At 38.2% G+C, this 13,080-nt stretch overlaps 1 protein-coding gene across 1 annotated transcript in view; it reads right to left on the bottom strand.

The window, feature by feature from the left end:
• LOC134671780 (transient receptor potential cation channel trpm) overlaps positions 1-13,080 on the bottom strand; it is a 410,982-nt gene that overhangs the window by 275,124 nt on the left and 122,778 nt on the right. The window lies entirely within an intron of this gene.

The following is a 13,080-nucleotide window of genomic DNA, read 5'->3' as shown; positions in this document are numbered from 1 at the left end:
TCCCTTTAGTGGTTCCTAACCTGGGGGTATAAATTACCCCCGTGGGGGTAAAACTGGTATTTTACGGGGGTATAAGCTAACCTAATATAACAATGCAACAAACGTACACGTTTTATTATTTTATTACCACTGGGAGGAGGGGTAAAATCAGGTTCACTAGTTAGTCATAGGGGTGACCGGACTGAAAAGGTTAGGAACCACTGCTCTAGAATTATGTGTTTCTCATTAAAGATTAAGATAATTTTATATAATATATGTCCTCAGGAACTGGTTTCAGAAGTGGTAAGTTACTTACACAAAATATTTCAGTTTTCTATACAACGACGGTGGTGGTGGTTGAAGCACTGGTGGCTTAGCGGTAAGAGCGTGCGACTTGCAACCCGGAGGTCGCGGGTTCAAACCCTGGCTCGTACCAATAAGTTTTTTCGGAGCTTATGTACGATATTTCATTTATTAGGTATTTACCAATGGCTTTTCGGTGAAGGAAAACATTGTGAGAAAATCTGACTAATCCCAATAGTATTCCACGGTTGGAAGGTCAGGTCGCAGTGGCTTTCATAAAAACAAGTGCTTACGCCAATTCTTGGGGTTAGTTGCCAAGCGAACCCTAGGCTCTCATGAGTTGTGGCAAAAAGCCGGGAGAACGCGAGTAAGATGATGACGGTCTGAATTGGAGTTTAGGGCCGGTTGCACGAAAGCGTCAGTCAACGTCAACATGTTCGACGACCGGTCTGGCCTAGTGGGTAGTGACCCTGCCTGCGAAGCCGATGGTCCTGGGTTCGAATCCCAGTAAGGGCATTTATTTGTATGATGATACAGATATATGTTCCTGAGTCATGGGTGTTTTCTATGTATTTAAGTATTTGTATATTATATATATCGTTGTCTGAGTACCCACAACACAAACCTTCTTGAGCTTACTGTGTGGGACTTAGTAAATCTGTGTAAGAATGTCCCATAAAAAAAAAATGTCATCGTATGAGCTAAAACTAGTTTAATTGAAAAGTTTGACAGTTCTCTGACTTCTCTGTGTATGGGTGGACAGCTGCCGCTGCCATATTAAATGTTGATCAGGATAATGTCTAGCACGCCAAAACCCAACTACTCTATCCCCTATTTGATAAGGGCTTTTCCAAATAGGTGAACTTACCACTTACCAGCACTCTAAACATATTATTATTTTGATAATGTATCAAAAAAAACCGGGCAAGTGCGAGTCTGACTCGCGCACGAAGGGATCCGTACCATAAAGCAAAAAAAAAAAACAAAAAAAAAAGCAAAAAAAAAACGGTCACCCATCCAAGTACTGACCCCTCCCGACGTTGCTTAACTTTGGTCAAAAATCACGTTTGTTGTATGGGAGCCCCATTTAAATCTTTATTTTATTCTGTTTTTAGTATTTGTTGTTATAGCGGCAACAGAAATACATCATCTGTGAAAATTTCAACTGTCTAGCTATCACGGTTCGTGAGATACAGCCTGGTGACAGACGGACGGACGGACGGACGGACGGACGGACAGCGAAGTCTTAGTAATAGGGTCCCGTTTTACCCTTTGGGTACGGAACCCTAAAAATCAATGAATAAAATGCGAAAAACAATTTTATATTATTTCGTCAACGCTAACGATATCCAAAGAACCCAGACAGTAGCGTTTCGTTAACAAGCCAAGTTGCTTTTTCTCGAGTCAACTTTTTAAGACAGACCGAAGTTTTCTATTTAGGGCAAATAAAAAGTTTTCGCTCCAATCAGAAGTAAGTAAAGGTCCTGCATTTTTGTAAGATATTATTGAACTTTGATTTACTCTTTAAATATATTACTTTACTTTGCTTTACTTTGTTTGTTGTTTTTAGGGTTCCGTATCCAAAGTGTAAAACGGGACCCTATTACTAAGACTTCGCTGTCCGTCCGTCCGTCCGTCCGTCTGTCACCAGGCTGTATCTCACGAACCGTGATAGCTAGACAGTTGAAATTTTCACAGATGATGTATTTCTGTTGCCGCTATAACAACAAATACTAAAAAGTACGGAACCCTCGGTGGGCGAGTCCGACTCATAATCGGCCGCTTTTTTACATTGTTTGTTTGCTGTTGTTGTTGTGTTTGCTTTGTTTTTTACTTTTTTTATATTACTTTACTTTGTAATCATGAATGTTATTTTTCCATGATTTGACCCGTATACCGGCAGTGCCCGTACTTATTCAAACGGACGGTATATCCGAATAAATAAATCCGTAATATTTTTACCGTATCTGCCCATCTATGGGGTATCTGGTATTATACCGAATGGCAAAAAAATAAATCCATTCCCGTTGCCAGGGAGGTTTTGGGATTATACTGAGCAACTTTTACTTTGGAACCAACCCCGAAATACTCCTTGAAGTATTTTTTAATGTTAAAAAAACCTGTATTGCATTTTATAAACAACATTCTTCTACCGTAGGTAGCAGCTGCTAGCATGAATGAAACCTTCCAAATTGATTTTACCTGACTCTATATAGCATAATGCAGTTTCTCGAGCGACTTAATAGCTTATGGCTTATATAATAAGGTTTATATTTGAAGTGAGTACCCTTTTGTAGTGGTCTTTTAGGTGTTAAATTTGTTGTCATGTGATGTACTTATTGTAAAAAAAAATATAGTGTATTAACATGATAAGGTACTTACTTACATTCATTTTTGAAAATATAGCATGTGATGGTGTTGTTTTTAAAAAGTCACTTATAGTTCGACAAGATATTGTAAAAAATATTGAGCGCGCCACTTCCTACGTAACTGTCATATTTTCGTCGTAAATGCATAAACATGCCAACAATTATATTTTTTTTTAGTTCCATTTTATTTACTTTCTACTCTATCTATGTAAATAAAAGTGTGTAGTTATCGCAATATGTCGCAACGATAAACGTTTTTTTAGTTTTTAAATAAATATATATTTCTTAATTACACTTATAAAACGTGACGAATAAATGTAAACATACCTTTATATATTTAAAAACTCCTTCATAAATATTCTTATCCATTACTAACGCACTACAATGGTACAAATGGTACAATGTTTACACTTTCCACCATTAGGGATGCACTTAACCACATTCAATATTAATTAACATGTCCTAATGACAAACTAGACGATTAATTAACCAAGATCCTTTAGGTATTACAACTTGATTACACTGTATTACCAAACACAATTGCGTATCAACATGATCAATTTCCGACATAACTAAACTAGGTATATCACTACACACACAATAAAATCATCAAACATCACTTTTTATATATTTATATTTACGTAACAATTCGCAAACACGAAAACACGTGTTAAACCGAATAATTCCAACACAACACTAAGGTTTCACACTACAAACACAAATGTAATAAACAAAAATAGACTTTATGGTCTCAATAATAAGATAGAGTCAATGTACTCATCAAATACAACATTCATACTATTAAAACAAAAGAAAGACGTCAAATTCACATTCACTCCATTTATTAACTGAAGTATAAACAAGTAGGTATAAATGCCAAACTGTCAATTGTTTGCGCTCTATATTTGTTTGGTCTCGAAACTCTCGGAATATCAACTCCTGCGCACGCTGGCAAATGAACTGTGTGACTCAGTGTTGTCATATTAAAAATATAAAACGATACGATTGTCTTGTGTGATGTGGGTTTTAAATTCGTTTAAAATGTTTTGCGTGTCAGCAATTTTATTAATGTATGGGTGGAAAACGAAACGAGCACGCGAATTGTCCCATGGTAAGCAATTACTGTCGCTCATGGACACCTGCAACACCAGAGGCGTTGGAAGTGCGATGCCCTCTTTAACACGGGAGTCCAGGGTTCTTAAAAAAAACCATGATAAAAAATTAAGCTTAAATGTAATCAATAGAAATTCCTTTATTTTTACCTTACAAATAACTGAAATAATAATATGAAAGGCATAAATAAACTGAAAGGCCAGGCTTATCAGCCCAAATAGCCCAATATAATATGTTAGGTCTACAGAACCACTTATAAAAAATGTACCTTTTATACTAGATTATTATGAATTGGTTAATATATTCATAAACTTTATTTAAAATACTTGTCTTTTTGGTATCTGTTTATTTTTGGCCCTATTACTGGCAACCCTACCCTATCATAATACTGCACCCATCTCTCTCTTGATTGGCGCATGTGATGTCTCTTTCCAACACAACATTTATTATACTGGTAGTTGTGCCCTGTATAACCAGTGTAAGTTGAACTATTTCTTTGTATCAATTTAACATTGCTACAGTTCATTTTTATATGGATAAGAGTAATACTTCGGAATATTCGAGTAAAGAAACTTACGGTATTTAACGTGATTGTTTGTTTATTATGAAATAATAAATACGCTTTATTTCAGTCAGCAGAAAGAGTAGGTACCTATAGGTACCTACTTATTTAAACCGAATTCAGCTGTAGAAACAATAGTCAGATTTGAAAGGCAACAAAACAAAAAAGTTATCGAAATTAATTATAGTTGTTAAATAGTAGGGTTAGCAGGGAGCAAAATTACATACTTACGGCGTGGGCGTACATACATTGACTCTAAGTGTGGTGACCAATTGAAACTCATTAGAGTTGAAACTCTAGGTCCATGGGGTCCCAGCGCGCACAAGTTGTTCGCAGAAATCGTGAAGCATCTTGGTTGACGTAACTGGTGACCGAAGACCTGGCGGCTACCTCGCAAAACGTATCAGCACAGATACAGCGAGGAAATGCCGCCAGAATATTTGGTACAATGCCCCAAGGGCCTATTTTATTTAGATTTAAGGTAGTTATTAATTTCGTTTAGTAGTACCACTGTATATATATCTTGTATGTAAATAAATGTTTTTTTCTCGGGTGGAAATAATTTTGCTACCATGTGAGACACATCACTCTGCTTTTTACATCACCCGTTAGGAAATTATTACGTTTTAAAATATTATTTAAGAGAAAAAAAAGTAAGTAAATACTGTCCTAGAACAGAAAAGTGCCACTTTGATCCCTCCTAGCAGGAAAACAAAGCTCTTTTCCGAATAGGTGATTTGAAAATGAGCTTTTTAGGGCTTTATAAAACGGTCCCCGTACAAGTTATGTTATGCAAGGACGCTCGCTCATCACACGAGACTGAAATTGCTCCATGTTTAGACGCAGGCGTGTTGCACGCTTGACTTGACCTCGTTTATCTTTATCTACCTTAAGAACCACTCTCAAGGTTCTAAGTTCTAGATAAGGGGCGAACTTGAAAGCTACCTAAGACACTAGAGTAACTAATTAAAGTGCAGTAAGAAATGTAAACAACCCATTTTAACGTTATTAATTCGTAATCTATCACGCACTTTCAGAACGCGTTTAATTTTTTTTTTAAATATTATAGGACATTCTTACACAGATTGACTAAGTCCCACAGTAAGCTCAAGAAGACTTGTGTTGTGGGTACTCAGACAACGATATATATAATATACAAATACTTAAATACTTACATAGCCATGACCCATGCTTACCCATGACTCAGGAACAAATATCTGTATCATCATACAAATAAATGCCCTTACTGGGATTCGAACCCAGGACCATCGGCTTCGCAGGCAGGGTCACTACCCACTAGGCCAGACCGGTCGTCCGGCCGTTTAATGGGGTTGGCAACTGTCAAAGGTTTGCATAGATGGCGCCATCATAGCTTGCCCCTTTTCTATGAGATTTGGCTTAAAGGGCTGGCATCCAGCGCGTACAATTGCATTAAAAAAACAAAAACACACAATTCTAGGGATTGACAGGGCAATCTATGCTGGCGCCATCTGCCAAATACTTCGACCGGCCAACCATTATATTGACAATTTATATATAAAAAATATTTATGACCACAGAAATCCATAACAGTTAAAATCGTTGCTCTTAAATACAGCCGGCAATTATTTGAAATCACATGTCATTTGTTGCAACATCTGTAGAATACATTTTACACGAAATGAGTTTATAACGGAAACTATTTATATTTTCATTCGCCTCACATAAGGCAAGTAACCAAAGTTAGCACTTAAGAGCCGGGCAAGTGCTGGCCACTGCTATGCTAATACACCGCGTCGCATTCCTATTGGTTGAGCGTTAGTCCATCCGTACATAGCGAACCCAGAGGTTTCTAACTTACATTTTGAAGTCAATCGGGCAGAGTTTGGAGTCAGTCGGGCATAAATCGTCTGCAATAGACGGAAAGGCCTGTGATGATGATGGTTTGAAGTCAAAATGATATATTTAGGTCTCCGTGCCTTCGCTTGAACCAGATTATGAGATAATACCCTTCTTAACTCAGCCCTTCTTCAACCGAGCGTTTTCCCGTTCTAGCGCCAGGGCCAGGGTCCGCTTTCCTACTCAATCTTCTCCACTTTGCCCGATCTTCGGCATCGTTAGGTGTAGGATTGTTCTCTTCCTTGTCGGCTATCACGAATTCGACGTCCAGCCAGCGCTAATTAAGTAAATGTTTTTGAGAATGTTTGAGTTCTTCTTCTAGACGAATGAAATTGTATTACACGGCAATTTATAGAGATTTGTATAGACAAAGTTACCCTTTTTCAGTGCTTTTGAGTGTCCACAAAACGGGTCCGCCTAAACCTTCACCTACCCCGTTATTAGGCATGCAATGGGAATGCAACCGCTATACGCTCGAAGTGCAAAGTTGCAAACTTGGCACGCGTTCGGAATTGCCTCTACGGGCACCCGTTTGATATGCATCAACTGGTATTAAGTGCTTAATACATCTAACACTATTAAGCGAGAAATGTCTCGTGTGTGTGGGCTCAATACAGCTCTAAAGGGGTATCCAGACGGGACTGACGAAATCAGTCGATTTGTTCAGGAAAATAATTGGTCAATCTCATATAGCGTCCACACGTATACACAAATGAAATCACCAATTTGCATTCTACTATGAAAATTGGCATTTTTGTGTCCGCACCTGCTGATGTGATCGGGGAATCAAATTGGTATTTGCGTCCGCACGGCCCTGTTCGATCGGAGAATTCTATCAGATTGGCGAAAAATTGTCTCGTCTGGATACAACTTAACTGGATACATTCTATCGCCGATACAATTCACTATTTGCAAGTAATCCTTAATTCAATGGCATAAAGCCTACTATCTTGTCGTATCGTATTAAGAGGTCAAGATATGGCAAAAGAGGGGGAGAAATGGAAAATTCTCCACCGACAAGAGGATACCTCTTAAATTCAAGAAGAAGAAAGCCTACTAAAGTGAACTGAAATAAATGTCATATACTAAGAAAAAGTGACCAAGGGCTCCAGTGCCCCAGGCTGAAATCGAAACAGCGTCCTCTGCTATCGCGGCAGGTGCCTGATTCATTCTGTAACCGGGGTCACGGCGACATAGGTCGAATTTTACTACTACTACTACTACCTACTACCTAATATTGGAGTGCCTACAAAGATTGCAGTACCAGCAACAAGGCGAAAACCGAAATTCGCAAATTGCGGGCATCCTTCTCTGTCACTCTAATTACGCCTTCATTGGAGTAATATAGAAAGATCCCCGCAATTTGCGAAATTCGGTTTTCGCGATAGCGTCCCAGAAGCGTTTGTGTTAACATGACCTATGAGTAACTTAAAGCACTTCGTGACCGCAACTCCAAGTCTTGTCCAAACATTCCCAACGAGCAGGCGAGTCGAGTTTAGTCGAGACCGTAAAATCGGGTTACTTTAACCCTGGAGGCTAACTTTGGCCATTGAGCTTTACTCGGTCCAGGTTATTGCACTGTAATTATGGAACTACGACATGAGGTTGGTTTTAGCTAACGTTTATAAATGAGGTTTTCATGTGGGTTAAAGTTACCCTCTATTGGGTCAAAGTAACCCAGATTTAGGGTACCAAATTCGGCCAATATCGGTACGGTACCAAATTTGCCAAAATCGGTTCAGAGGTTTAAGCGTGAACCGTGAAGAGGAGAAGCGTGAACCGTGAAGAGGAGAAGAGTGAACCGCGAAGAGGAGGAGAACAGACAGACACACCTTTGCATTTATAATATGAGTATGGATATTGATATAATATATCTATGTTAGTTTGTGAAGTATGTATCTATGGGCCTTAGTTGCCGGAAAATAAATTATATTATATTTAATTTAACTTAATTTTTAATCTAGGATCAGCCTAAAATTTCATGTTTATTTCGTATCTAAACAAAAGTAATATATACAATATTGACTCTATTTACCGAAATTGTTTCAGAAACATGCTATGTGTTGATTTAGGATCCCTTTCTGTCTTTTCAATATTGTCCTGAGTATATCCAAGTTATGCGTAAAATTTAATAAGGCAGAAAATACGAACATCTTGCTCGGAGCCCTAATACACCGGATTTTAATAAAGTACCAAGCAGATACATAATATTTCGGTCCTTCTTGAAGGGACGCATAAAACCTTTTCCTATCTCACTCTAATGTCTTTTATTTATGAAATACTTGAAATCCTTTCTTGATTTAATTAAATTCCTTTTATAAATCCGTGGAGTGTCCATTTCAATCTTCGATCTCTTTAACAACTTAATTAGGTACGAAACATCTCGATTACTTCAAGTGATTCGGCAACGACTCTTCACGATTTTGTTACAAAAGTTCGGAAATGAAAAATACTTACAAGAAATACCGGCGTTTTTAGGATCGGGAAGAACTCCGGAAGTTTGAGGGTGTTTATTTATTCCGGTTCTGTGAACTCATCAATCCCTGTCCTATTTATAAAGGTACTTACCTACTAATAATGTTTGTTTCAGTTTTAACGTCGATTATTGACAAGCCTATTTGAACTGTGCCGGTTACATTTATTTTCGAGCTTCGATATAATAATGTTTTTCTGCGGAAAGCTTCAACTTTCGGCCTGCTTTGCTGCTTTGTTAAACAATTTTTTGAGTTTTTATGTTTTCCGAGCAATGCTCGGTCTCTCAAATATTAGTAGAAATATCTTGAAATTCTCATCTCATTAAGCGACAAGAAGTTGGCCACGAGATACTTGAGTATGTCGGAACACTTGGCGACCGTCCAGATGCACAGAAAAACGTAATTATTCGGTTGATGCACTATAGCTAGGGAAGTTTGAATCTAATTATATTTTTAATTGGGTGGAATTTAATTTGTTCGAATTTTTAATGAGACAAAAGAAATGTCTTGTGTTATAGGAAGCATCCTGTATAGTTATAAATCAAACACATACCGGGTGTGGCCTGTAACACGAGCAAATAATTAAAACATAGATTGTACTCAAACGGTGACACTTTTGTTCAACAACTTTTAAAAATTATGAAGTATTTAGACTTCCTATTTTTCATACAAAATAAATATTATCTTCAATGGACGCCATCGCCACGCCATTATCGTTGTGATTGACGTTGCTTGTCATGCCTTAAACATAACAAAATTCGCAATATATTGCGTCTTAGAATAAACTTTAAAATGTATTAAAAATCAAACCACAAGTTATTTTTAAAAGTCGCCGAACAAATGTTGGTCAGTATGAGGAGTACAGCCTACAGTTTAATTTTTGCTCATATAGGCCACACCCGGTATAAATTCAGTCATGGCTGGTTTCTAATCGTAGGGAATCCTTTTTTGGCCGTCAAGCTCGGTCGCTGTTAAAGTCTCTGATGGGAAACCTTATCGTCCAGCAATGGACGTCATCGTTACTTCACCCGACTGAGTATTTCGACAATAATATATGACCGAAAGACATGACAGCTAGGTAACACTAGACTCACTAGCTAGAGGATCACAACTTGTTTTGACTAAGGGAGCAATATGACATCGTCAAACAATAATGCCAACATCACAATAAATCTTTAACAATAACGAATGCAACTGAGACAGTCCACTGACTTGATTCTCTTTCAGACCTTTCTCCCTAGTTTCCACCTGTCTTTCTCGGTGATAAGGGGCAATTTTGTTTAGCAAATAGTAACAGTATACTACCGCGCGCGTATCGCGTTTGATCCGTAGACGAACTAAAGTCACCGACATAGCCCACCGGGTTAGCAAGCTGAAGTGGCAATGGGCAGGCCACATTGCACGCAGAGAAGATGGCCGATGGGGTCGAAAAGTGCTCGAGTGGAGACCAAGGACCAGCAAGCGCAGCGTAGGACGTCCACCCACAAGATGGACAGACGACCTTGTTAAGGTCGCCGGAAGACGCTGGATGCGGGTCGCTTCCAACCGGCACGTATGGAGATCCAACAAGGGGGAGGCCTATGTTCAGCAGTGGACGTCTTATGGCTGAGATGATGATGATGATGAACATTATACTTTCTGGGTTCCAAATATTCAATGCCTGTTGCTATATCCACCAACAGTGTTCCCCACTCATAGACTAGGAATCCTCTAGACCGAGTTTAGAGCAATTATTTCATGCAACCGATGATGCCAAAAATGCGGGAGTGCGCGGGACGAGGTGAGCGAAGTCCCGTGCCGTGATTGGTCCGTCCAAAGAAACGGACGTCACACAAAGACACTTTCGACTCGAACATCGAGTAAAACTACCGTATGCGTGAAAGCCCCTCTACACGATGGGCCAACGCCGGCCACTCCAAGGGACGCATTTATGCATTTATATTTATGGAGCAAGTGATATTGCTATCTCATTCTACCACATGGCTGCGTCCCTTGGAGTGGCCGGCGTTGGCCCATCGTGTAGAGGAGTCATGACAGAGGGGGTAGCGCGACTATGCTCAGTCTGGAGGATGTTTTGTCTGTGCCCCCGCTCAACAGGCCGCGATCAATGCAGCCTTGGGCTTGGGTAATATCACGCGAACCATTGCCACGCTATTTCCATGTAATCTATTTTGTTCACGCCATCCCGAACCGACTAAGTAATTCTGTACTACATGAAATTGTAATTAACTAATAATAATCAGATTTTAAAACATTAAATCATAGACAATAAATACAGGTTGGTCCAAACCTTGACGTCCAATAATAATCAGATTTTAAAACATTAAATCATAGACAATAAATACAGGTTGGTCCAAACCTTGACGTCCAAAAATTTTTTTTTAGATTTCTCACGTCGTGGGCTATCAGAATATACCCCATGTATGTTACGATTTATCGTAGTTTTCGAGTTATGATTTCTTAAACTTTCAACTTTTGTTATGAAATTCCGGGTTTCCCATACAGGGTGGCTAAAAAATAACTGCATTCCCGTGGGACCAACCCCGATATAGAGAAAAAAAATTTTGCTGTTTCGTACATTTCGACTGGCCCATTTTTTATGGAAGGGTGCCTGCATGTAATGCCTGCTATAAAATCCATTTTTTTACACGAAACTATTCGTTCGCGGTTCAAGTAAAAACATTGTTATCAAAGTGGACGCGCATACGCAGAAATTGTATACATTTACCACCAACCATTGTTAATTGTTTCTGCTCTCGTGAGAAAAGACTAACATACATACATCGTGTTTTTGATGCCAACGGATGTTTCAGTTACAATGCATTAATTAAATAACACTGACAGTTTATCAATTTAATAACTAAAAACACTGATTGATTATCTTTTCGTGGATTAGCAAAATAATATTTTGCTTTTAATTAATATGGATTTCCGCAAAGTAACGCCTGAATCTATTCACAATATTATAACCCGAGATAGTTGCAGACCGTTCTTTAAGAAATTAGGTGTAGGTATAGTGTGGAAAGATAAGTCGGGCCCTGGAGGGAAACTACCTTAAATCCTTAAGCTACTCATTTTACTTAATGTCTCCTACATTCCTTTATTTTTAAAAAGAAACAATACTGCATTCACAGATTTTTTTTAAATTCGCTTGTGTCGACCGGGAATTGAACCGAGTAAAACTTCCAAAAAATAAACACTCGCTATTTTTTCTACTAGTCGATACAGTTAAAGTTAATGATAAGATTTCTCCAAGAAACATTAGGTCTTACACTCGTCTGTCGTACAAAATGTCCATTAAATCGAATCAAATCCAAAAGTAAAATGAGCCAACTTAAGGATTTAAGGTAGTTTTCCTCCAGGGCCCGACATATCTTTCCACCCTGTATATTAGGTATATTGAAAGCTACCACTATTTCCGCGTCCCTTTCAGAGTTTCGAGTTCAGTATCTAATACAAAATCAGTCGAAACACTGAAAGGGACTCGGAAACAGTGGTAGCACCCCTAGAGACTTTTGTTCAGGACTCTGAAATCTATAACATATCAAAATCTCAAGATATTTAACTGAAACCACATTTTCCATACTATAGGTCCGGGGTCCTTTGTTATAAAATTGAAAAAATATTTACTTGAGATCTGTTTTTATTCCATAGAAAATTATTTTGATTTAATAAAATATTAACAATAGTTATATTATTTATTCTTGTTATAGCCAGATTTATTGTATGTTTTAGACTTTTAGTTATATACATATTTTTGCAATACCCTAATAGATCCTCTACACGATGGGCCAACTCCGGCCACTCCAAGGGACGCATTTATGCGTTAGAGGGAGCAAGTGTTATTGCTATCTCATTCTACCGCATGGCTGCGTCCCTCGGAGTGGCCGGCGTTGGCCCATCGTGTACAGGAGCCATAACAGGGTCTCATATTGCGCCTTAATTTTGTATGTCACCTGTGTTTATTTGTACCAACATGCACGCAATAATTAAAGATACTCGTATTATGATTATGATCATGTTTTATTAAGCACTAACGCTTCATAATAATCTAATCAGCCAGACTGTTCACTACTTTTCCCCGAACAACCACCACTTAGTCAACATAACCTCATTGATACCATATCTACCTGGACGCAACGACAGAGGTACTCAAACTTTCGTTTCTTCCACTGAAAAACTAAGTTTCATATTATAACATAAGCTAGTCGTATTCAACTTAAAAACATAGTTCAAAGCATGGTTTAGACAAATACTATAGTTAGTTTTTTTAGCATTAGAAATAAGGTAAACAATCTTGATGTGTCTTTTAATTGAAAAACACATTTTAAATATAAGTTACAGCAAATATGTAACAATTATGAATCTAATAGGATCATTTATATTCTTCTGCTTTCATAAA

Source organism: Cydia fagiglandana, chromosome 16 (assembly GCF_963556715.1).
Source record: "Cydia fagiglandana chromosome 16, ilCydFagi1.1, whole genome shotgun sequence".
NCBI classification, from domain to species: Eukaryota; Metazoa; Arthropoda; class Insecta; order Lepidoptera; family Tortricidae; genus Cydia; species Cydia fagiglandana.
The sequence above is the reverse complement of the archived record's forward strand: the minus strand, read 5'-3'. Positions and strand labels throughout refer to the sequence as shown.